The sequence below is a fragment of the Oryctolagus cuniculus genome, chromosome 9 (assembly GCF_051225735.1).
Source record: "Oryctolagus cuniculus isolate XC-2025 breed Fujian yellow rabbit chromosome 9, ASM5122573v1, whole genome shotgun sequence".
NCBI lineage: Eukaryota > Metazoa > Chordata > Mammalia > Lagomorpha > Leporidae > Oryctolagus > Oryctolagus cuniculus.
The window spans coordinates 76,878,797-76,904,112 of NC_142875.1; the positions used below are offsets into that span (position 1 = coordinate 76,878,797).

The 25,316-nt window shown below is 44.2% G+C and overlaps 1 long non-coding RNA gene across 2 annotated transcripts; it reads right to left on the bottom strand.

Moving 5' to 3' along the window:
• Nucleotides 1-717: 717 nt before the first annotated feature.
• On the bottom strand, nucleotides 718-25,293 carry LOC149124630 (uncharacterized). 2 transcript variants are annotated; one of them, XR_016212927.1, is made up of 5 exons: nucleotides 25,144-25,293; nucleotides 23,465-23,598; nucleotides 11,617-11,714; nucleotides 11,411-11,499; nucleotides 718-5,949 (listed from the first exon to the last, which is right to left on the bottom strand). It is a non-coding gene; the product is annotated as an uncharacterized LOC149124630 (long non-coding RNA). The 2 variants fall into 2 exon arrangements; XR_016212926.1 differs by lacking the exon at nucleotides 718-5,949 and adding an exon at nucleotides 8,898-9,907.
• Nucleotides 25,294-25,316: the final 23 nt, after the last annotated feature.

Genomic DNA, 25,316 nt, shown 5'->3' on the forward strand with positions numbered 1-25,316 from the left:
GATTTATTTTATGTATTTGAAAGACAGAGTTACAGAGAAAGGTAGAGACAGAGAGAGATATTCTAACCCCTGGTTCACTCTCCAAATGGCCACAACAGCCATAGCTGAGCCAATTTGAAGCCAGGAGCCCCTTCCAGATCTTCCACATGGATGCAGGGGCCAAAGCACATAGACCATCCTCCACTGCTTTTCCAGGCACATTAACAGGCAGCTGGAATGGATGTGAAGATGCCAGGATTCAAACCAGAGCCCATCTGGGATGCCAGCACTATAGGCTGGGGCTTTAACCTGCTGCACCACAGTGCCGGCCCTAGTACATAATTTTTACAACAGTAGATTTTTAGTAAGATTTGAAATCAGGAAGCATGAATACTGCAACTTTATTCAAGACTATATTTGTTGTTCAGGGGCCCTTGCATTTTCATATGAATTTTAATATCAGCAAATAAATTTCTGAAAAAAAAGGAAGCTGGGATTTTAATAGTAAATGAATAGACCAATTCTGGAATACTGTCATCTCAACAGTATTGACTTCCACACAATGAATAGGTTGTATAGCCATTTATTTGGGTCATATTTCATTTCTTTCAAGAGTGTTTAAGAGTCTTACATTTCTGTTTTGAATTTTTATTCCTAAGTATTTTGGATTTTTTTAAACTTTTATTTAATGAATATAAATTTCCAAAGTACAGCTTATGGATTACAATGGCTTCCCCCCATAATGTCCCTCCCACCCGCAACCCTCCCCTTTCCCACTCCCTCTCCCCTTCCATTCACATCATGATTCATTTTCGATTCTCTTTATATACAGAAGATCAGTTTAGCATACATTAAGTAAAGATTTCAACAGTTTGCTCCCACACAGAAACATAAAGTGAAAAATACTGTTTGAGTACTAGTTATAGCATTAAATCTCAATGTACAGCACACTAAGGACAAAGATCCTACATGAGGAGTAAGTGCACAGTGACTCCTGTTGTTGACTTAACAAATTGACACTCTTGTTTATGGCACCCTAGGCTCTTGTCATGAGCTGCCAAGGCTTTGGAAGCCCCTTGAGTTCACCGACTCTGATCATATTTAGACAAGGCCATGGTCAAAGTGGAAGTTCTCTCCTCCCTTCAGAGAAAGGTACCTCCTTCTTTGATGACCCATTCTTTCCACTGGGATCTCACTCGCAGAGATCTTTCATTTAGGTTTTTTTTTTCTTTTTTCCCAGAGTGTCTTGGCTTTCCATGCCTGAAATACTCTCATGGGCATTTCAGGTGGATCCGCATGCCTTAAGGGCTGATTCTGAGACCAGAGTGCTGTTTAGGACATCTGCCATTCTATGGGTCTGCTGTGTATCTCACTTCCCATGTTGGATCATTCTCTCCCTTTTTTATTCTATCAGCTAGTATTTGCAGACACTATTCTTGTTTATGTAATCCCTTTGGTTCTTAGTCCTATCATTACGATCAATTGTGAAAAGAAATCGATCACTGGGACTAGTGAGATGGCATTGGTACATGCAAATGCCATTATAAATGAAATTGTTTTCATAATTTCATTTTCAGATTTCTCACTGCTGGTATATAGAAATGCAGCTGAATTTTGTATATTGATATTGTATCTTTCATGAACTCTTTTCTTAGCCCTGATACATCTTCATTTTGTGTGTGTATGTGTGTGTGAATTCCTTAGCTCTTTCTACATCTAAGGTCATTCATCTACAAATGGAGACACTTTTACTTTTCCCTTTCCAGTACAGATGCATTTTCTTTCTTTCTTACTTCATTAGCCAGACTAGAACTTCCAGTACAATGTTGAATAAAAGAGGCAAGATCAGACATTCTTGTTTAATTTCTTATCTTAGTGGGAAATCTTTCAGACATTCACTATTAAGTTTAATGTTCACTATTGGTTATTCTTAGATAGCATTTAGCAGCCTAAAGAAGTTCCTTAATAGTTGAGTATTTTTACCATGAAAGGGTACTGGATTTTGTCAAATGACTTTTCTGCATCTATTGAACTGATCGGATGTTTTTTTTCTCCTTTACTTTATTAATATGGTATGCTATATTTGAATTTTTTGTATACTGAACAACCCTTGCATTTTTTAGATAAATCCCACTTGTCCTGGATGTATAATCCTTTTATATGTGGCTAGATTAGGTGTGCTAGCAGTTTTCAATGACTTTGGGAGTTGCATTCACAAGAGATATTATTCTAAACTTATAGTTTTCTGGTAATGTCTTTGGTTTAGGTATCAGGGTAATACTAAATCATCAAATAAATCAGGGTTTCCTCTTTTATTTTATGGAAGAGTTTGTGAAGGGAAAGAATTCTCTCAGATTTCTTTATCATGGAATGTCTAAATTTCTTCTTCAAATTTTTTCATTTATTTGAAAGGCAGAGAGAGAGAGAGAGAGGAGAGAGAGAGAGAGAGAGAGAGAGAGAGAGATCCCCATCCACTGGTTCACTCCCCAGATGGCCACAACAGCCAGGGCTGGGCCAGGAGCCAGGAGCTTCAGGAGCCTCATCCAGGTCTCTCACATAGATGCAGGGGCCCAAGAACTTGGGCCAGCTTCTACTGCTTTCACTTTTCCAGGTGCATTAGCAGAGAACTGAATCAGAAGTGGAGCAGCTGGGACTCAAACTGGCACCCAAATGGGATGTCAGCATTGCAGTCAGCAATTAACCTGTTTCGCCACAATGCTGACCCATGTTCTTCAAATTTGAAGGATATTTTTGCTAGATATTGGATTCTTGGTTGTTCTCTTTGAAGACATCATTCCTCTGCCTTTTGTTCTTCATTATTTCTTATGAGAAGTAGCTGTTCATCTTATGGAGAATCCCTGTATAAGATGAATTGCTTCTTTTGCTGCTTTCAACACTTTTGTCTTTTAACAGTTTGATTGTGATGTGTCTTGGTGCAGCTCTCTTTGAGCTTACTTTACTTGAAGTTCATTGAGCTTCTGAGATACAGGGATTAGTGTCAGATTTTAGAAGTTTTCTGCCATTATTTTTTCATTCTTTTTTTTTTTTGAAGACTTATTTATTTGTTTGAAAGTCAGATTTACAAAGAGAGAGAAGAAGAGGGGAGGGAGAGGGAGAGAGAGAGAGAGAGAGAGAGAGAGAATATCTTCCATCCACTGGTTTATTCCACAAATGGGTGCAATGACCAGAACTGGACCAAGCCAAAGCCAGGAGCCAGAAGCTGCTTCTGGGTCTCTCATGTGGGTTCAGCGGCACAAGGACCTGAGCCATCCTCTGCTCAGGCTATTAGCAGGGAGCTGGATTGCAAGTGGAGCAACCAGGACTCAAACTGGTGCCTATATGGGATGCTGGCACTGCAGATGGTGGCTTAACCTGCTATACCACAGCTCCATCCCCTATTTCTTCATTTGTTTTGCCTCTTTCTCTCTTTCCTCTTCTCCTGGTACCACCATTATGTACATGTTGATGTGTTTGATGGTGTTCCACAAGTCTCTGAAGTTATGTTCCTTTGTTTGCTTTCTTTTATCTTTCTGTTCCTCAGCCTAAATATCAATTGACTTATTTTCAAGTAAGATAATTCTTTCTTCTGTCTACTCAAATATGATATGTATATATCAACAACATATTTTAAATGTGCTATAAGTGTATGCTATAAATATGTAAATTTTAATTTCAGGTAATGTGGGGATTTTTTATTAAAGAGCTAATCATTTATTTGAAAGGCAGTTACATAGAGAAATCTTCCAACTGCTAGTTCACTCCCCTAATGGGCACAATAGTCAGGGCTGGGCCAGGCCAAAGCCAGGAGCCTGGAAATCCATGTGAGTCCCCCGCCTGAGTGGTAGGGTCACAAATACTTGCACCATCTTCTATTACTTTCCCAAGACCTCCATTAGGGAAGCTGGATCAGAAATGGAGCAGCTGGGACTCAACAAATATTCATATGGGATGCCAACCTTACAGGTAGTGCCTTAAATGGTATACAACAACACTGACTACATTTTTGAACTGTACTTGTTTTATCTTGTTCTTTTTTTTTTTTTTTTAATAATTTCTACCCTCTATCTCTGTCGCTCTCCCTCTTCGTGGAGGAACAACACAGGACCCTGCGCTGTTCTTTTGTCTGCTCAGCCCTCCCCGGGTTTGCTGCTGGTTCTTCCCAGGTTGGCTACCGTCCCTTCCACCTCCGTGGAAGGGTGGTTCCCCCTAGCCACTTCCCCCACTTCCGCGGGGGAGCGGCACACCGCCGGCCGGCTCTCTCGGGGGCTGCACAGGTGTTCCTCTTAGATGTTCCTGGTGCATGTTGTCTCTCTCCTCCTTTATAGTCCTCTTCACCAATCCCAACTCTGCTACCCACACGCCGAGTACGCTGCTCTCCTCCAATCAGGAGCAGGTCCTGCAGCTTGTCAAGTTGGTGAGAGGCAGCTGGGTAGAAGCTGTTTCCTCCTCTCCCAGCGCCATATTGTGGGAGAGCAGATGCATAGAATAAGTCTTAATTCCAGTAACTTAGTCTAGTCCAAGTTGCTCCCAGTTGCTCCCCACAATCTCTTTCTTAATACTCAATGTATAGGGGCCAGTGCTATGGTGAAACAGGTTAAAGCCCTGGCCTGAAGTGCTGGCTGCTCCTCTTCTGATCCAGCTCTCTGCTATGGCCTGGGATAGCAGTGGAAGATGGCCCAAGTCTTTGGGCCCCTGCATCCACATGGGAGACCTGGAAGAAGCTCCTGGCTCCTGGCTTTGGATTGGCGCAGCTCTGGCCGTTGCAGCCATTTGGGGAGGGAACCAGTGGATGGAAGACCTCTCTCTGTGTCTCTACCTCTCTCTGTAACTCTGTCTTTCAAATAAATAAAATAAATCTTTTAAAAAAAGAAGTTGGCTCAAGTCCTTGGGCCCCTGCACTCATGTGGAAGACCTGGAAGAAGCTCCTGGCCCCTGGCTTCGGATTGGCACAGCCAATTGGGGAGTGAATCAGCAGATGGAAGACCTCTCTCTCTCTGCCTCTCCTTCTCTGTAACTCTGACTTTCAAATAAATAAATATTTTTAAAAATATATGTATTTAGAAAACCTTGAAACTTGACACACACCTTATAACTTAAACAGTCATTCAAAATGTCCCATATACTTATATTTAAAATGTGAACCTGCCTCTGCATCTCTGTAACTCTGCCTTTCAAATAAATAAATCTTTTAAAAAAAACACTCACTATATGAAGAGACATTGTTCTCACACTATTCTTTTTTTTAAAAAGACTTATTTATTTATTTGAGAGGCAGAGTTACACACAAAAAGAGGGAGAGGCAGTGATATATAGAGAGAGGTCTTCCATCCATTGGTTCACTCCCTAAATGGCCGCAACGAATGGAACTGGACTGATCCAAAAGCCAGGAGCCAAGAGCTTCTTCTAGGTCTCCCACACTCACACTATTCCTTAACACTTTAGATATCCTTTCTTTTTGTTCTTTGCACTCATTTAAAATAACTGATTAAAGTCTGTCTAAGGGCCAGCATTATGGCATAGTGGGTTAAGCTACTGCCTGAAACACCAGCATCCTATATGGATGCCAGTTCAACTCCCTGCCACTCTATTTCTTATCCAGTTCCCTGCTAATGTGTCTTGGAAAGCAGAAGATGATGGCCCAGGTGCCTGAGTCCCTGCCATCTATGTGGGAGGCTGGGATAAAGCTCCTGGTTTCAACCTGAAACAGCCCTGGCCATTGTGGCTATTCGGAGAGTGAACCAGCAAATGGAAAATAGTAAGTGTGTGTGTGTGTGTGTGTGTGTGTGTGTCCCTCTCTCTATAACACTGCCTTTCAAATAAATAAATCTTTTTTGAAACTTTTTTAAAAGTTAAAACAAATTTTAAAAGTCCTTGCCTTGGCAGTTGCAGGTTGTCATCTCAAATCTCATCAAGCGCATGCAGGGTACAAATCTGCTGGTGTTTGTCATTCCCCCAGTTCATTCACAGAACCTGCAATGAGATCAACAACAAAATATTCTGTCACCATCATCAAGGGCATAGTCTAAGGTTTTAAGCAAGTGTAACTCACTTCCAGCATCATACTCAAGAAGAAGGGCATATGGGTACTGGTTCATGTTCCGACTGCTCCACTTCTTTTTCAGCTCCCTGCTAATGGCCCAGGAAAAGCAGCAGATGACCCAAGTGTTTGGGCCCCTGCCACCTATATGGGAGACTCAGATGAAGCTCTTGGCTCCTGGCTTCAGGCTTCAGTCTGGCCCAGCGCTTGCTATTGTTGTCATCTAGGGAGTGAACCAGATGATGGAATCTCTCAATCTCTCTGTCTCTCCCTCTCCACAGTAACTCTGACTTTCAAAACAAATAAATAAATCTTTTTAAAACACAAAAGGACATTGACATTAGTATGTTGATGAGTGCCAACACTGCCAGCAAAGTGGCTACAGAGTTCTGTGAAACCACTATCAGCAGCTAAGTGACAGAGAATGGCCTTTTTTTCAAAGAACTTTTGCAGACTCCAATTCTTTAATGACTGTGGTTGCTGATGCAAACACTGTTGGACTTTGTGGTACTCTTAAAAACATCATGGCCTTAGGAACTGGGTTCTGTGACTACCTCTGCTGTGGTGACAACATTAAAGCTGCCATCATCCACATGTGCCTCATGGAAATATTTGCTTTTTCCAGGATCTCTGCTAGGGTCAGGAGTCCACAGTCACTGTCCTAGAGAGCTGCCAGGTGGCTAACCTGATTGTCACCTGCTACACAGGGTGGAACCACAGGTGACCAAGGCATTTGCCAGAACTAGGAAGACCACTGAAGAATTGGAGGAGATGCTGAATGGGTAGAAGTCTCAAGGACCTCAGACTTCTGAAGTGTATCACATCCTCAAACAGAAAGAACCAGCTGACAAGTTTCCATCTGCAGTATATCAGATCTGTGAAGGCAGACTCTTCCTAGAGATGTCGTCTCCAGAGCCATCAGAGTATATCTGAAGTTAGCCATGCAACACATTGGAGAATGTTTTATCTTTCTAATCAATCTTCTGTTTTCACATGGAACTATGTGACTTGGCAACAACATGTTTGCTTGAAGGTAATCCTAGTTTGGATAGTTATATATTTTTATAGTTTAACTTTTTAATTGTGAGAGACAATTCATTGGCTAAGATGTACTGGGCAGTAACTATATACACATGTAAACATGTAATTGTGTACTGTTTCTCATTCTGTGAGACCAAAATTTTATGTCCATTTTAAAAATTGCTTTTGAAACTTTCCTACTGTGATAGTTTATAAGATTATGACTGGGGCTGGCACTGTGGCAAAGAAGGTTAAACTGGGGCCAGCATGGTGGCAGAGAAGGCTAAGCCTCCATCTGCAATGCTGTCATCCCATATAAGCACTGACTCAAGTCACGGCTATTCCATTTCTGATCCAGCTCCTGATAATGTACCAGAGAATGCAGCAGAGGATGGCCAAGTCCTTGGGCCACTGCACACACATGGGAGACCTGGATGAAGCTCATGGCTCCTGGCGTCAGCCTGGCCCAGTCCCAGCTGCTATGGCCATATGGGGAGTGAACCAACAGATGAAAGATTTCTCTATCTCTCCCTCTCTCTCTGTAACTCTGCCTTTCAAATAAATATATAAATAAATAAAATATTTTAAAAAAACATTGGGAAGGAGGACCCTTCTCTTCATCTCTCTCTCTCTCTCTCACTGTAACTCCACCTACTATTTCAAAAGACAGCTGTTTCATGCAGTAGGGTCTAGGTGTATTCACAGCTGAGTGGGAATTGAGATAAAGGACTCTGAGATGTGAAGGTCTATTAAGTACTAGTGTAGGTTATTGGGTGTTGGGATATCTGAGAATTTTTCATTCTGTTCAAGATCTCTGTCCTGGCATGCATTCTGCCCCTTTCCCCCTCCCAGGACCTCCACAGAATATACATTCACATTTCTATCTAAACTTGAGAGCTGGAAGGAGCAATATAATGGCTCTGGGACAGAAGACAGGTGAAAGGCAGTAAGCAAAGGATGTAGTAGATGTCTGCTTTGTTTTTATTTTGACATGCAGCCTTCACTCTCACTTCTGGAAATGTATCTCTGTTGCCTTCTTTTTTGGCTGGCGCTGCGGCTCACTAGGCTAATCCTCCGCCTTGCGGCACCGGCACACCGGGTTCTAGTCCTGGTTGGGGCGCCGGATTCTGTCCCAGTTGCCCCTCTTCCAGGCCAGCTCTCTGCTGTGGCCAGGGAGTGCAGTGGAGGATGGCCCAAGTGCTTGGGCCCTGCACTCCATGGGAGACCAGGAGAAGCTCCTGGCTCCTGCCTTCAGATCAGCGTGGTGCGCCAGCCATGGCAGCCATTGGAGGGTGAACCAATGGCAAAGGAAGACCTTTCTCTCTGTCTCTCTCTCACTGTCCACTCTGCCTGTCATAAAAAAAGGCAAGTTTTACTAATAATGGATGATCAGATAAATTCACCAAAAATATATTGATAATTCATTTGATTATAAATGAAGAAAACACACTTGAGTTATAAAATACACATACCCATTTGAGAATTTGAAAAACACAGACAAAAGAAAAAGATATATTCCTTAATTATTGAAAAAAGGAATTATGTAATTTGAATTACTGGTTCAAATATGTTTCAAATTTGAATTACTATATTTAGTGAAGAATCCTTGTACTCATTCAATATTCCAATTGTCTTTTATAGTGATCATTTCCAAAACATGGTATGCACCACCCCATTTAATTTTTTCTTCAGTTTTTTCTTCATACTACTTGTTGAATTCCTTACTTAGTGGAGAGTTAATCTTGTGAGTATAAATTAAGCTGAAAATACATCTTCGTAAAAATCAAGAGTGGGAATAGGAGAGGGTGGAGAAAGCAGTGTGGGAGCATGGGTGGGAGGGAGGGTAGAGTGGGAAGTAGCACTATATTTCTGAATCTATATATATGAAATACATGAAATTTGTATATTTTAAAAAAATTTTTAAAAAACCAAGAAAATTCTGTCTTTATCAAGATATACTAAATAGACATTGCTAAGATCTTCCGTCTTCCCTAGCAGAGCAGGATAGCTATTTTAAAACAGAATGCCAAATGATAAAAGGAAAGAGTGAAGCTATAAATATGTCACATTTCAAATAGCTAAGGAGCATCCACAGTCAGATGCTTTTTAAGCCGGGAAGATTTATCTCAGAGGCATCCTAAGTAAGACTGTCCAAAAAGACCATCTTTTCTCTCTCTCTCTCTCTCTTTTTTTTTTTTTTTTTTTTTTTTTGGACAGGCAGAGTGGACAGTGAGAGAGAGAGACAAAGAGAAAGGTCTTCCTTTGCCATTGGTTCACCCTCAAATGGCTGCCGCGGCCGGCGCGCTGCGGCCGGTGCACCGCGCTGATCCGAAGGCAGGAGCCAGGTGCTTCTCCTGGTCTCCCATGGGGTGCAGGGCCCAAGCACTTGGGCCATCCTCCACTGCACTCCCTGGCCACAGCAGAGAGCTGGCCTGGAAGAGGGGCAACAGGGACAGAATCTGGCGCCCCGACCAGGACTAGAACCCGGTGTGCCGGTGCCGCAAGGCAGAGGATTAGCCTATTGAGCCGCAGCGCCGGCCAGAGACTATCTTTTCTCAAGATCTCATTGCTCAGAAAAGGTAGAGTTCAAGTTCAATTGCAAACATGTTTTGGTCTGAATTTACCAAGAATTTTTTTTTTTTACTTTTTTTTTCTATAGATTTATTTGTTTGAAAGAGTTACACAGAGAAAGGAGAGGCAGAGGGCGGGGAGGGAAAGGGAGAGGGAGAGAGAGGTCTTCCATCCGCTGGTTTGCAGAGCTGGGCCAATCTGAAGCCAAGACCCAGGAGCTTCCTCCGGGTCTCCCACGTGGGTCCAGGGGTCCAAGGACTTGGGCCATCTTCCACAGCCTTTCCAGACCATAGCAGAAAGCTGGATCGGAAGTGGAGCAGCCAGGACTGGAACCGGCGCCCACATGGGCTGCGGGCACTGCAGGCAGGGGCTTTACCCGCTGTGCCACAGCACCCGTCCCTTTCCATCTAAAGCATTCCTGAACTCTAACTTTTATTTCCTTAAAGGCAGAGCTACAAGGAGAGGATGACGGGTGACAGAGAAAGATCTTCTAAACGCTGTTCACTCCCCAGAGGCTGACACCAGGAGCCTGGAACTCGATCCGGGTCTCCCCCATGGATGGCAGGGCCACATGGTTGGGCCGTCTGCCACCACCTTCCCAGGCCCACCAGCAGGGAGCTGGATCGGAAGTGGAGCAGCGGGGACCTGAACTGGTTGCCATGAGGGTTGCTGGCGTGTAGCAAGGCTGCCAGAGACCAGGGCATCACCGGCCCGCAGGCCCGGACACCTGGGACAGGGTAGGGGTGGGGCCAGCAGCAGGAGCTCACGGTGGTGCTGAGTGGACGGCCGGGGCTGCTGGACCTAGCCTGGCCAGCGGGCTCAGGTAGGCACAGAGCAGCTGGGGGCAGGGGGTGGGCAAGGTGCAGGGAGCCCAGCCTCTGTGGGGGGACCGTGGGAGGGCACTGCATTTTTAAAAGGAAGATTTACTTGGGGACAGGCTTAAGCCACAGCCCACATGGAGTTCCGAATGATGGCCTGGAACGCAGTGGAAGACCGCCCAAGTGCCAGGGCCCGCGCCCACCTGGGAGCCCCCATGGAGTTCCTGGCTTCAGCGCAGCCCAGCCCTGGGGGTTACAGTCCCCTGGGGAGTGAAGCCGCGTGCAGACGACCTCTCTCTTTCTCTGCCCAGATCACCTGCTGGCTCACCCCAGGTGCCCGCAGTGGCCTGGCAGGCACAGGGCAAGGCCAGAAGCTCCAGCCTGGTCTCCCACAGGGGGGCGGGGCCCGAGCACTGAGGCGCTTTAGCAAGGAGCTGAGATGTGGGGCCTGCATGCTGACCAGCTGCTGGGACGGTGTTTCCACAATTCTCCGCGGCAGGCAGGCCGGGCACGGGCGGGGCAGGGCTAGGGGTGACATCCCGCCCGGGGGCCTGGCCGTGGCTGGGGGCTCCGCTTTACTCAGCTGCCCTCCCGCCCATGCGACCGCCACGCAGCCACCTTGGAGTCAGAGCACAGCCCCCTGGGGGGAGACCAGGGCACAGCCCCCAGCACCCGCCGGGCTGCTCTGGCCGTCGGGGGGCGCCCCAGCTGTCGGGGGCCCTGTCTCTAACCCAGCCCGAGACACCCGGGGCACCAGGCGGGTCGCCCAGCACGGGCACAGAGCCCAGGACAGGGGCCCGAGGGAAGCGACAGGGGTCTGGAAGTGTCTCGGAGGCGGAGGCGCAGGTCACAGCCAGAGGAGCCAGGCTGTGGGAGCCCGCGCCCCGCCCGCCCACCCGCGCAGGGCCCAGATGAAGTCCCCGGGAGGGCCCATGGCCCCCTTCCCCGGCACCAGGCCCTATGGGGCCCGGCAGCCACCACCTACCTGTCCGCCAGCTGCTGGGCGCCAGGCCCACGCCGCCGCCACTCGCTCCGCGCCGAGGACTCGGGTCAGACGCCGCGGCTGCCAAGCTCCTGAATTTACCAAGAATATTGATCCACTCGTTCATGTTTCATACAAACTTATGACATTTTAAATGTAATCCTTCCTCTCCACATATAGATTAAACGGCAAATTAGAAACGATTTTACCTGATCTTCACTAAGTAACACTCCCCACTGTCTGCTGATCCTTCTCATGAGATCCCCTCCATCACAATATTCCATGACAATAAACAGCCGACATTTTTCTGTAAGAAAAGGCATCATTTGGCGCTGGAGGGGTTCAGATATTTAACAACCATTTGCTTGCTAAGTTCCAAAAAGTTCCAAAAGGTGGAGAATGTAACAGAAAATAATACTGTATACAATAGATCACAACTCTGGCTGTGGAGTCAAAACAGACTGGGTTCTACGCCCACTTAACCACCGAATGTTTCTTAGCTCTGTAACTCTGGGCAAGTCACTTTCTTTGTGTCTCAGTACCTCATCTGTAAAATGCAAATAATTCAGAAACATCCTACTAGGATGGCTGGAAAGATCAAATGAGTTCATCCATGTCAGATGCATAGAATATTGCCTACACATGAGAATGTGGTGAGAGCTATTATGATTAATACATTACTATAAGGATTAGAAATCTGCTGGAAAAGTAGCAGCTGTGAATCTCTCCCAGTACCCCAAGATTAAGAGCCCCTTCTTATGTTGGGGTATGAACATGTGTATTTATTCAAACATGTTGTTGAGTACAATAGCAACTGTTCTTTCTGGTGGACTTCTCCTAACCTACTCAGTAGATTCCTGGACGCTCTCCTATAGTGTTGCCCGCTCAAGGTCATCACTAGTGGCTTCTGGGCTCTCCATTTTTCTACACATTTCTGTTCCCACCAATCACACTGATGCTTACCGAGACCCTTGTGTTTTCCCCAAATCTTCTTATGCCACTTATGTTTGTCATTGTAACTATTATATAGACTGATATAGTAGGAATAGAAAAAGAAAGAGGATTATATCTGTAGAAGACCACATTGAATGTTTTGGAGGACTCAGAAAAATTGACTAAAGAAAAAAATTTCATTTACCTAAATGTTGGATGAGACAAGTAAAATATAGTTAGAAAAGCTCTAAGAGGATTGTGAATACAGATTATTCAGAAATTCTTATTCTACACTAAAGAAAGGAAACAAAATTCTAAATAAGAGGCAGAGCTTGCGGGTGGGAGGGACGTTTGTGGGGGGGAAGCCATTGTAATCCATAAGCTGTACTTTGGAAATTTATATTCATTAAATAAAAGTTTAAAAATAAATAAATAAAATAAAATAAAATACAAAAAAAATAAGAGGCAGAGCTTACATAAGAAAGAATATTCAGAACTCTAGTCCATGAACTCAATGCCTTGGTCCTGCATCAAAAGTTTGATAATATGTTGTGTTTTTATCTGTTAAATTTGTTTGCATGTATGGGGACAGGAGTTCTGGCATAGCAGATTAAGTCATTGCTTGTGACATGAGCATCTCATTGGGGTGCCCCGTTACATCCTGACTATTCTGCTTCCAAACAGCTTCCTGTAATACACCAGGGATGCAGCAGATAGTGGCACATGTACTTGAGATCTCTGCCATCCACCGGGGAGACCAGGGAGATTCAGATGTGGTCCTGGCTCTTGGCTTCAACCAGGGGCAGCTCTGTGTGTTATGGGCATTTGGGGAATGAACCAGTGGATAAAAGATCTCTCTGTGTCTGTCTCTGTGCATCTCTCTTTGTGTCACTCTTTCAAATATGTAAAAAAATTTTTAAAAATTTAAACACTCATATTATTCCTATGGGTGTCCCAGGCAGCTGCTTAATTGCTGTGCCAAATGCCTGCCCCCCTCATCTCCCTTCTTAAGGAGTAATCCATTTATTCAACAACACACTTTTATCAAGGACATGTGATCAGTAAGAAATGCTGTTAGGGATATGGAGCAAATAAGCTGTCCTCCTGCTCTGTCTAGTTGGGGAGTCATTCCACATTGTGTGACCAGTGCTGGATTGGATGTCTGTGGGCTTGAGGGTGTAGAGAGCAGAAAGTGACAGGGGGCCGGTGTTGTGGTTCAGTGGGTTAAGCTGCTGCCAGTGATGCATGCACTCATATGGGTGCTGGTTTGTTCTGGCTGCTCCATTTCCAACCTTTGCTCCACATTAATGTGCCTGGGAAAGCAATGGAAGATGGCCCAAGTGCTTGGGTACCTGCTACCCACATGGGAGACCCAGAAGATGCTCCTGGTTTGGGCCTGGCCCAACCCTGACCATTGTGGCAATTTGGGTAACAAAACAGCAGATGGAAGATCACTCTCTGTCTCCCCCTCTCTCTGTAACTCTGCCTTTCAAATAAATAGGTGAAAGAAAGAGAGAGAGGGGGAGAGAGAGAGAGAGGGAGGGAGGGAGGGAGGGAGGGAAGGAGGAAAGAAGGAAGGAAGGAAGGAAGGAAGGAAGGAAGGAAGGAAGGAAGGAAGGAAGGAAGGAAGGAAGGGTGAGTGATAAGTCTGACTGGAGATCTAAGAAGGCTCCTAAGAAGATGCTCCCCAATATATACCCTCACATCTGGAGATCAGTTATCCTCAGCACCATACTACTTGATTTTTGTTGTAACTCAGTCATTGAAAGAACTACGAAGGCAAGGAAGGGATGGCAACTTCAAAATGAGAGGGGAATCAGAATAAGGAAACTGAGGGGTCCACTTCATTTCCTTTCCACTAACCTCCATTGGACTCAGCCTTACACTACACTGGCTTTTGGTGAAAGAAACGGACAGGTTCAGGATTATCATGGTTGAACCATCTCAGACTATTCAGGCAAATGAGCATTAATTGGCTCTAATATAAGCATATCCTTTTTCCCCATTAATCAGTGTTATCAGTGTTAATTGCCTTTTTTGTTGTTTAATATTTATTTGAAAGAGTGACAGGGAAATAAAGAGTTTCTAGACTTATAAAGCTCATGGATCATAGACCTTGCAAAAACAATTAAGGGGCAATAATATTAGGGTTGTGGGGTTGGGGCTGTGGCATAGCAGGTAAAGCGGCTGCCTGCAGTGCTGCCATCCTATATGGGTGCCAGTTCAAGTCCATTTCCAATCCAGCTCTCTGCTGTGGCCTGGGAAAGCAGTAGAAGATGGCCCAAGTCCTTGGGTCCCTGCACCTGTGTGGGAGACCCAGAAGAATCTCCTGGCTCCTGGCTTCAGATCAGCACAGCAACAGCAGCCATTTGGGCAGTGAACTAGCAAATAGAAGACTTCTCTCCCTTTCTGCCTCTGCCTCTCTGTAACTCTGCCTTTCAAATAAATCTTTAAAAAATATATTAGGGCTGCAATCTTTATTAGCCAAGTCCCAACATACATTAACTGTTGCTATAATTATCAACTCTAAAACACACTCTTGAAAAATCAAGTTTGTGTCTTACAGACGTTAGAATCTTCTTATCAATTGCTGTAGGGCCAGCAGTCTTAATGTTTTCACTGTGTGCATAATTTTTAAAAACTTCCTAAAAATTTTAAAAAAATATTTGAGAGACAAAGACAGACAAAGGAAGAAAGATTCCATCCCTTGGTTCACTCCTTAAATACCCACAGAAGTCAGGAGCTGGACACTCAGTCCAGATCTCCTGCATAGCCTTCTGCTCTCCAGGACAGGCACTGGCAAGAAGTTGGAGTAGGGAACTGGAGGTGGGTATTGAATCCAGGCGCTCTGATATCTGCTGTGGGTGCCTGAGCCAACATGTTAACTGCTAGGCCAAATGCTTGCTCCTGCATAATTTTTAGAATACATTAAAAAATACATTAGCCAATTTTATTCACTTACATTTTCTTGTTTCTATATGCACAATAGTAATATGAAACTATGTTTAAGTAAATCTAAAAAGAGGTCTGTCTATGCATATAAAAATCATAAATGAGGAGAAAGCACTGTGTCAGCATCTGTAAGAATTTTTTCTTTTGCATTAGCATGCAATGATGCCTATTTCAATCGTTTGATGAAATATCATCTACTATCACTATCATTCCACAAAATAAAGGCATTTTAATACCAAAAATCTGGGAAGTACATACTATCAGAATAAAGAATAAAAAACAAATCTCCTATTTTCTTCTTGATCATTATGCTCTACTCACAATGACATCAGGGAAGGTTCTATGAAGAATCTGAGATTCTACCCTACTAACTGGCTGCTTTCTACTTCACAAATGCTGGCAGAAGTCATGAGACTCCCAGGTAAGAAACAAAGGATGTTATTGTGTCTGGCAAAAGCAGTAGCCAGAGCTTCATATTAACACTGGTTCTCTATGTCACTGAAATCCCACAGAACCAACACAGGTGGGTCTGGATGGACACTGGTACATGGGGGTGGGCTTCATCACACTGAGGGCAGGGAAGCTACTGCTTTCACAGCGAGAAGGAAGCAAGGCTGCTGTCTTCAGGGAGATGTCACCTCATCTTTAAAAGTTGCTCTCAGCAAACACAGTCCTGAGAAACAGCCCAGGTAGACAGTGGACAGGACCTTGCATTCTTGGGATACCCAGCAGTGGATGCTGAAGGCCCCCGGTGAGCTGTTCTCCCAACAGCTCTGGCTGGTCCTTTAGCACATCAGGCCTGCTCTTGCCTCATGCCTTTGCAGTGTTCATTCCCTTAGCCTAGAAGGTTCTTCCTGAGACATCAGCAGGACTCTTTCCTTACCTCCTCCAAATCTTTGCTCCAATGTCACCTTCATAAGTCCTTCCAGACCACTCTATTTAAAACTGCACCCTCCCACCCCCCATCTCATTCCATTCTATTTTCTGACAGCACTTGTCACCTTGCTATATAAAGTAAGCTCATGAATTACATTTACATTTGTCCTCTGTCTCTCCCTACTCCCTAGCTCCAAGAAGGTTAAGTCCTATAGTTGCATTAGGATGTATGATGGCCCTGGTGAACAAACCACAGATGACTCTAACCCCTGAGTGAGGGTGGAACCACTCTTCCCGGGACTGTTATGTCACATTACAAGGGGACTTTGCTGATGTAAAGGCACTGATCAGCTGACTCAGGGTCAATGGAAAGGCAGATTACCCAGGTGGAAGTGACCTAACTACATGATCCATTTTAATCTGTATCTAGAGGTCAGAAACAAAGGAAGAGAAGGATCTCCACACTCTGTTAAGGAGGCCAAATGGCAAGGTACAGAGGCCCACTTCTTGAAGCCGACAGCAGAGGCCCCGTTAACAGGTTAGCTGCCAGCTGCTGAACAGCCAGCAAGAAAGTAGGGGCTTATGTCTTAAAATTGCAGGGAAATGAACATGAACAGGCCAAACAGCAACCTGAGTAGGCTCAGAAAAGGACCATGAGCTGCAATCCCAGCTGACACCCTCATTTCAACTGCATGAGACCCTGAGCAGACTCTCCAGCTAAGCCAAGCCCCACCTTCTGAGCTGCAGGATTTAAGAGCTCATAAATGGTAGCTGTTTTAACCAACTAGATTGTGGTCATTTGCTAGGCAGCAATAGAAACCAAATGCAGCAGTGCAGAGATTTTTGCCTCTTTTGATCACTGGTGTATCTTGGAGTCCTAGAACATACCTAGCACATGACAGACAGTATTTATTGATAGAACTTATGTGGTATTAATTTAGCCTTAGGAAAATATCAAGACATCCTCCTTATTTTTCTTATGCTGCTTCAAACTGGGAAAACTTCACAATTTCCATAGACAAACAGTGGAGCCTGGTGTGTTCAGGGATGAGCTGTTGGAGGGCAAACAAAGCCTTTATCAGGTGCTACAAAGACCTTTCCAGATAAGCTTGGGGTTTCAGGTACCAACAAGCTACCAAGCAAAGGCAAATGCATCACAGCATCTCCAGTGTTTGTAAACACAGGGTGATTTACTTAGAAAAATAAAAGCAGTCATCAGAAAATGTAAACTTACAATATAAACAAACAAAGCACAGGTTTTCATACTTAGAAGTGACCTGAGTTTTGTAACAGTATCCAGTATAAACTGTCCTTTAAAGCTGATCTTGCATGATATAAAGACATACTACACTCTGTTAAGCCACTCCATTCCATTCATTCATTCAGCAAACATACATTAAGCAGCTCCTATGTGCTAGATGCTAAGGATCAAGAACTGAACAGGGGCCTGTGCTGTGGCTAACTAGGTTAACCCTCCACCTGTGGTGCCGGCATCCCATATGGGTGCTGGTTCTAGTCCCGACTGCTCCTCTTCCCATCAGGCTCTCTGCTATGGCCTGGGAAAGCAGTAGAGGATGGTCCAGGTGCTTGAGCCCCTACACCTGTGTGGGAGATCTGGAAGAAGCACTTAGCTCCTGGTGCAGCTCCGGTTGTTACAGCCATGTGGGGAGTGAGCCAACGGAGGGAAGACCTTTCTGTCTCTGCCTCTCACTGTCTGTAACTCTCTCTCTCAAATAGATAAATAAAATCTTTAAAAAAAAAAAAAAAGAACTGAGCAAAAGGGAGATTCCTTTCACCAAAGGTCATTTGGATATTTATAACATCATGCGTGGGCCATACAAATTACCAAGTTAAAATTAGCCTGCTAAGGAGTTATTGAATTATGGAGTCCCATCTGTGGCTGCCATGGCAGGGCCAGACCCAGTGACTCCTGAAGATGAATATAAAATGTACAAATTCATAATTATGATGTAGGGATTCAGTATGATGTGACCAAAGCCATTTTGGACACATCTGTCCTCTTCCTCTTGTGGTAGCCCTGAGGGTCATTCCAAACCTTGTGAGATAAAGGAAGTCATTAAGATCTGCCAGACCTGCAGGTGGAATGTCCCCTGTCTAATCCTTGGAACAGTACTGTTGCTTGAGATGGTCCAGGTGCTGTTAGGTTAGCTGGGGACCCCCTTCCCATTGACTGAGGTTGTGTGGATCCATTGTGTCATGTACACCACCACAGCCTACACTTCTGTGCTCTCAATAAATCACTTTCTATCTAATCTTGGATTTTTCTTCTTTGGTCTCTCAGTCCCTTTTCCCTGTGGCAGCTGGTTCTCATACACAGGGTTTTTCCTGAAACATAGGCATACTTGTAGACACACAGGATATATAGACCCAAATACAAAAATTGCAGAGATCAGTAAAGAGGTTAGACTGAGGGGGAGCAGGAGTAGGAGTTAGCCATACACAGTCACAACAGCATCCCAGCAAGTGAGGTGGTAGCATTTTTTGCCCCAGAAACCTTTGATTTAAAGTATATACACTTCATTGGCCGGCGCCGCGGCTCACTAGGCTAATCCTCCGCCTAGCGGCGCCGGCACACCGGGTTCTAGTCCCGGTCGGGGCGCCGGATTCTGTCCCGGTTGCCCCTCTTCCAGGCCAGCCCTCTGCTGTGGCCAGGGAGTGCAGTGGAGGATGGCCCAGGTGCTTGGGCCCTGCACCCCATGGGAGACCAGGAAAAGCACCTGGCTCCTGGCTCCTGCCATTGGATCAGCGCGGTGCGCCGGCCGCGGCGGCCATTGGAGGGTGAACCAACGGCAAAGGAAGACCTTTCTCTCTGTCTCTCTCTCTCACTGTCCACTCTGCCTGTCAAAAAAAAAAAAAAAAAAAAAAAAAAAAAAAAAAAAAAAAAAAAAAAAAAACAATAAAGTATATACACTTCATGCATTTCATAAATACAAATTTAGGAACATAGTGATTCTTCCCACCCTATCTGCTCTCCCACTCACACTCATTTATGGCATAGCTGGATATCAATAGACAGGAATGAGGTCACTTCATTTAGGGGCTCCCCTTGGAAGTTGTTCAATATAGTTCCATCAGCTGGCCATGTGCATTGCTCTATTCCCAAGAACACATCCCAAGGGTCCCAAGAGCTCTTTTAAATTCTCAGTTAAAGAACAGCTGTAACACAGTAAACTCATAGACTGATAATCACTTTAAATAGCACTGTGACCTCAGATTCAGCTCTTATGGCTTTCTGGTCTGGCTGAAAAGCCCATGATAGCATTTCAGGCATGGAAATCCAAGACACTATGGCAAAAAAAATGTCCTACAAGAAGGATCTCTGTGAAAGAGACCCAAGAGGAAAGAAGTGTCCATAAAAGAAGGATGTACTTTTTCTGAAGGGAGGAGAGAACCTCCACTTTGCTTATGGCCTTATCTAAACATTGACAGAGTTTGTATTCACAAAAGGCTTCCATACCTTTGGTATCTCATGTCAAGACCCTTGGGTGATCACTGATGTCATACATAAGAGTGTTAATTGTTAAATCAACAACAGGAGTCACTATGCACTAATTCCCCATGCAGGACTTCTGTCCTCAATGAGTTGTATTATGAGAATTAACTGTAAAACCTGTTCTCAAACAGTTTGTGTGTGTGTGTGTGTGTGCGTGTGTGTGCAAATTGTTGAAATCTTTACTTAGTATAGAGTTGGCCTTCTCTGTATAAAGTTAATTGAAAATGAATATTTGGGGGGCCGGCGCTGTGTCTCAGTAGGTTAATCCTCCGCCTGCATTACTGGCATCCCATATGGGCACCAGTTCAAGTCTTGGCTGCTCTGCTTATTATCCAGCTCTCTGCTGTGGCCTGGGAATGCAGTGGAGGATGGCCTGAGTGCTTGGGCCCCTGCACCTGTGTGGGAAACCTGGAAGAAGATCCTGGTTCCTGGTTCGGATCAGCCTGGTTCTGTCCATTGTAACCATTTGGGGAGTGAACCAGAGGATGGAAGATCTTTCCCTGTCTTTCCCTCTCTTTGTCTATAACTCTACCTCTCAAATAAATAAAAAAATATTTTTTAAAAAGACATTTGCAACAAAATGAATACAACTGGAAACCATTACACATAGTGAAATAAGCCAGTCACAAAAAGACAAATACCATATGGTCTCTCTGATCTGTGGTAACTAATGGAGTACTCAAAAGGTAATCTATAGGAGTGAAACTGACACCTTGAGATGCGATGATTTTTAACAGCTCTTGACTGTCAAGGAACAATGTTATTCTTGTTTGTTTGTTTCTGTTCTTTTTTGTTCATACTATTGAGGGAATTCTCTACTTAATGTAGGGTTAATTTTACGAATAAAAAAGTAACTGAAAACTGACCTTTGTAAAAAAAAAAGAAAATAATGGGAAAGGGAGAGTGAGGAGGAAGAAGGAGGGGAGTATGGGCAGGAGGGAGGTAGGGGAGAAGAATCATCATGTTCCCAAATTTGTATATATTTAATACATGAAGTTTGTATTCCTTAAATAAAATTTTTAAAAAAAATTAAAAAGAAATATTTTTAAAGACCAGTTCTTTAACAGGAAAATAACTCACAATAAAAAACTTTGAAATATAATAATCTATATTAAATCATTAAAATTAATCTATATTAAAGCATTAAACTTTCATTGGAAGTTGGATAACAGTGAGTTCTTTTTCCTTTGAGCCTTTTCTCCCTAAGTCTTCTCATTGAACAGGGGAAAATGTAGTGAGCTGAAGGGCACTCCCATGCTTTAAAAAAAAAGCTTATTTATTGTTTATTTGAAAAGCAGAGCAAGATAGAGAAAGGGAAAGAGGGAGAAGGAAAGAGAAAGATTTTTCATCTGCTGGTATGCTCCCTAAATGGCCACAACAGGGAGGCAGGGTCAGGCCAAAGCCAGGAGTCTGAAACTCCATCTGGGTCTCCCATGTGGGTGACAGGGGCCCAGCTATTTGAGTCATCCTCTGCTGCCTTCCCAGGTGCATTAGCAGGAAGCTGGACTGGAAGCAAGGAGCCAGGACTCAAACCAGTACTCTGATATGGGATGACAGCATCACAACCACCACACCACACACTCGGTCCTACGCGCATGCTTGTTTGTTTTGTAAGATTTATTTATTTATTGGAAAGGCAGAATTACTGAAAGAGAAAGACAGAGGAAAGAGATCTTCCATCCACTGTTTTACTCCACAAATGGCCTCAATGGTAGGGGCTGTGCCAGACCAAAGCCAGGAACCAGGAACTCCATACTTGTCTCCCATGTGGCTGGCAGGGGGCCAAGTACTTGAGCCACTTGCTGTTGCTTTGCCAGGCAGGGAGCCAGATCAGAAGTGGAGCAGCTGGGACTCAAACCTGTGCTCATATGAGACGCTGGCATTGTAGGCAGTTGCTTCACCTGCTGTGCCACAATGCTTGTCCCACACATATTTTTAAGTTTCTAGGGGGTGGGTGTTTGGTGCAGTGGTTAAGATCCTGCTTGGGATGCCCACATTCCATATCAGAGTGCTGGTCTGAGTCTTGGCTCCTCTGCTTCTGATTCAGCCTTCTGCTAGTGTACACCCTGGGAGGCAGAAGGTGATGACCCAAATATGAGGGTCCCTGCCTCCCATGCGGGAGACCCAGACTGAGTTCTTGGTTCCGGGCTTCAGACTGGCCTTGCTCCAACTATGGTGGGCATTTGAAGAGTGAACCCATAGATGGAAGATCTTTCCTGTTTATCTGTCTCTCTCTTTTTCAAATCAAACAAAAATACATAATTTTATAAAAAAAATTTTCCAGATAGTGATTACTTTTGAGTTTTCACTTAAACAAAAAAACTCTAATGTAAAAATGTGAATTAAATCTTAATAAAAACCATTTCAAGATAGAGCTAGGACAGATTTTTTAAATTATGACTTTCTTATAATGACAAGGACTTCATCATTTGAGCAGATACAAAATCCAGGACTATAATTTCTAAATCAAAATTGCAGCCATTAATCTTCCTGAGACCTTTCTCCCAGGTATTGGCCCTCCTCAGGCTCCCACATTCCATGTTTAGCCCTATTGGAATGTGCACACGGTACAGCGCTGGTTTCCCTGGCAATAAATGCCTTCAGTCTTCAAAGCAGAAACAGTGTTTTACTGGTTTATTTTAAATCTTAATCTGTTAGTAAATCAATAAATATTGCCAAAACAGACCTCAATCTGCTACAATAAATAAAGTTCAGACTTACTATATACCACTATAGGCTCTTGGTATAACTTGTCTCCAATTTTAACCTAGGAAGGTGGCTCAGGAATTGAATTATCAAAATTATACACATGCACACACCCTTCATGCAGGCCTTTGGCCTGGATCCCTAGGGTTAGAAGTATAAAAGGTTATTTTGTACAAGTTTACTAAAAATGTCTATAGAAAAACTTTAAAAATCAAATCCTGCTTGATCATCCCTTTTAAGTTCTATTCAATATAACTGAATTCAAGGACACAGCAAAAGAAATCTTGGGGCTGTCACAAAAGTAATGTCCAACACTTGCATGGTAAAAATGGGCTACTCTTAAAAAAAAGTAGTAGCATGATTATTAAAATAAGCAAACAAATGGGCAAATAGCTCAATGAAGCTCTAGGGAATGCACTGTGGCACAGTGGGTTGGTTAAGCTACTACTTGAGATGCCAGCATCCCATATTGAAGTGCTGGCTCAAGAACGGGCTGCTCAGCTTCCAATCTAGCTCCCGTTAACAAACTTGGGAAAGCAGTGGATGATGGTCCAAGTGCTTGGCCCACTGCCACCCATGTCAGAGAGCAGGACAGAGTTCTTAGCTCCCAGCTTTGGCCTGGCTCAGCCCAGTCTGTTGTAGCCATCTGGGGAGTGATCCAGTGGTGGGAGATCGATCTCTCTCTCCCTCACTGCCTTTCAAATAAATAAGTCAATCTTTTTTTAAACAATGTGAGTAAAGTAGCCACATGGAAAATTTTAATTGCAGCTTAAGACAGGCTAGAACAGATTTCAGGGACCTCTAAAAATACAATGCTAAGACGTACTTCACAATTTTACAGCTGCAGGGTTTCTAGGAAGGGAGAATGGGGAATTACTATTAAATGGGTCTAGAGTCTCAGTGTTGGAAGGTGAGAAAAACTTGGTGGTGGGATAGTGGCGATGTCAGTACAAAGGGAACACTCTGTACCTGGCTGAATGGCATTAAAATGGTCAAGGTGGTGTATTCTATGTTATATATATATCTCATACTTTTTTAAAAATTGAAGAGTTTCCACAATTACAGGCACCAATTACCATTCTATAAAGTGTGTAGGTCTGAAACGCCAGGCTGAGATCAGCATTCTGAAGGATGTTCAACAAGGTGTCAGGGGTCTCTTTGAGCCACTGCTTGCAGGCGTTATTTTCACTGTATTTGATTACAGAACCACCTAGAGGGAAAAGATAAAAATTAGCACCAAATAAAAAAAAGATGTTCGGCATCTGTCTCCCAGATCACATTTCAGGCTGTCGCTCCCCCTCTTCGTGGAGGAACGACACAGGACCCTGTGCTGTTCTTTTGTCTGCTCGGCCCTCCCCGGGTTTGCTGCTGGTTCTTCCCGGGTTGGCTACCATCCCTTCCACCTCCGTGGAAGGGCGGTTCCCCCTGCCACATTCCCCACTTCTGCGGGGGAGCGGCACACCACCGGCCGGTATATATATATATATCACACACACACACACTGTATCTACATACAATGAAACATTAGCCATAAAAAGGAATGAAGCACTATTACATGCTCAAAGTGTATAAAACGCTACAAGTGTATAAGATGAACCTGCAAAACATTATGCTACGTGGAAGAAGACAGTCACCCATCCTATTTCTGTGATATTCAGAATAAGTAAATCCAGTGCATGAAAACTGGTATTTGCCAGGGGCTGAAAGAAGGAGGAATGGGGAGTAACCGCTTCACTGAACTTGGGTTTTGTTTTGGGGTTATGAAAATGTCCTGGAACTAGTTAGAGGTGGTGATTGCACAACCTTGTAAATGTGCTACATACCAATGCCAATGAACTGTATATTTTTTAAAAAGTTCTTTCTTTAGCTAAAAGGCAGGGCAACAGCAACAGAATGAGAGATGGAGAGAAAGGGATCTTCCGTCTGCCAGGGCTGAACCAGTCTGAATCCAAGAGCCAGGAAGGTCAATCCAGGACTCCCATGTGGATAGCAGGGACCCAAGTACTTGAGCTATCTTGGTAGCATTAGTGGGAAGCTGGATCAGAAGTGGAGTGAGGATTAAAACACAGGCACTCTGACATGGGATGTGACGTCCCAAAGCCTGTGCCATATACCCACCCCAATGATATAGTTTAATATGGCTTATTTGATGTTCTGTGAATTTTACCTCCATTAAAGCATTTTTTAAAAGATTTATTTGAAATGCAAAGTTACAGAGAGAGAGAAAGAGAGAGCGAGCGAGGGAGAAAGAAAGATCTTCCACCCACTGGCCTACCTCCCAAATGGCCCCAAGGGAGCTAGCTAGAAGCCTCATCCGGGTGTCCCACGTTGGGGAGAGAGGCCCAAGCACTTGGGCCATCTTCGGCTGCTTTCCCAGGAATTGCAGCAGCCAGGACTCGAACCGACGGCACTATGAAATACCAGCGTGGCAGGCCTTGGCTCTACCTGCTATGCCACAGCGCTGTCCCCTATTAAAATATTTTTTCCCCTCAACCGAATTTTCAGATGCAGAATTATAATCAGACATTACAATGCATGCTAACAATGCAGTTTCTGAATCTTTAGAAGCTGTCCGAAGTTTATATATGTATATATATATATATATATATTAACTTCAATTCCACTCAATGTGCCATGGAAGACTATAGGGCCTGAAGTAGTATATAGGCAATGCTATCACTCCTTTTCCATTTGGATAAGCTAGGCAGACAGCTAGTCCCAACTTTCACTCTAGAAATCCAGCAGGGTCTCCTACCCTGGCAAGTAATAGCTGCAGCCTCCCGCCCATTTTGCAGACGTTTGATAAGAAGCTTAACGCCCTAGCCTCAGGCCGAGACCTAAGTCTCCTAGGGCCTCGCGGGAATCAGACAGCTGGGGTCCGCCTCCCGCGACATCCGAGCTTCTTAGCCCCGCCCTTCACTCAAACCC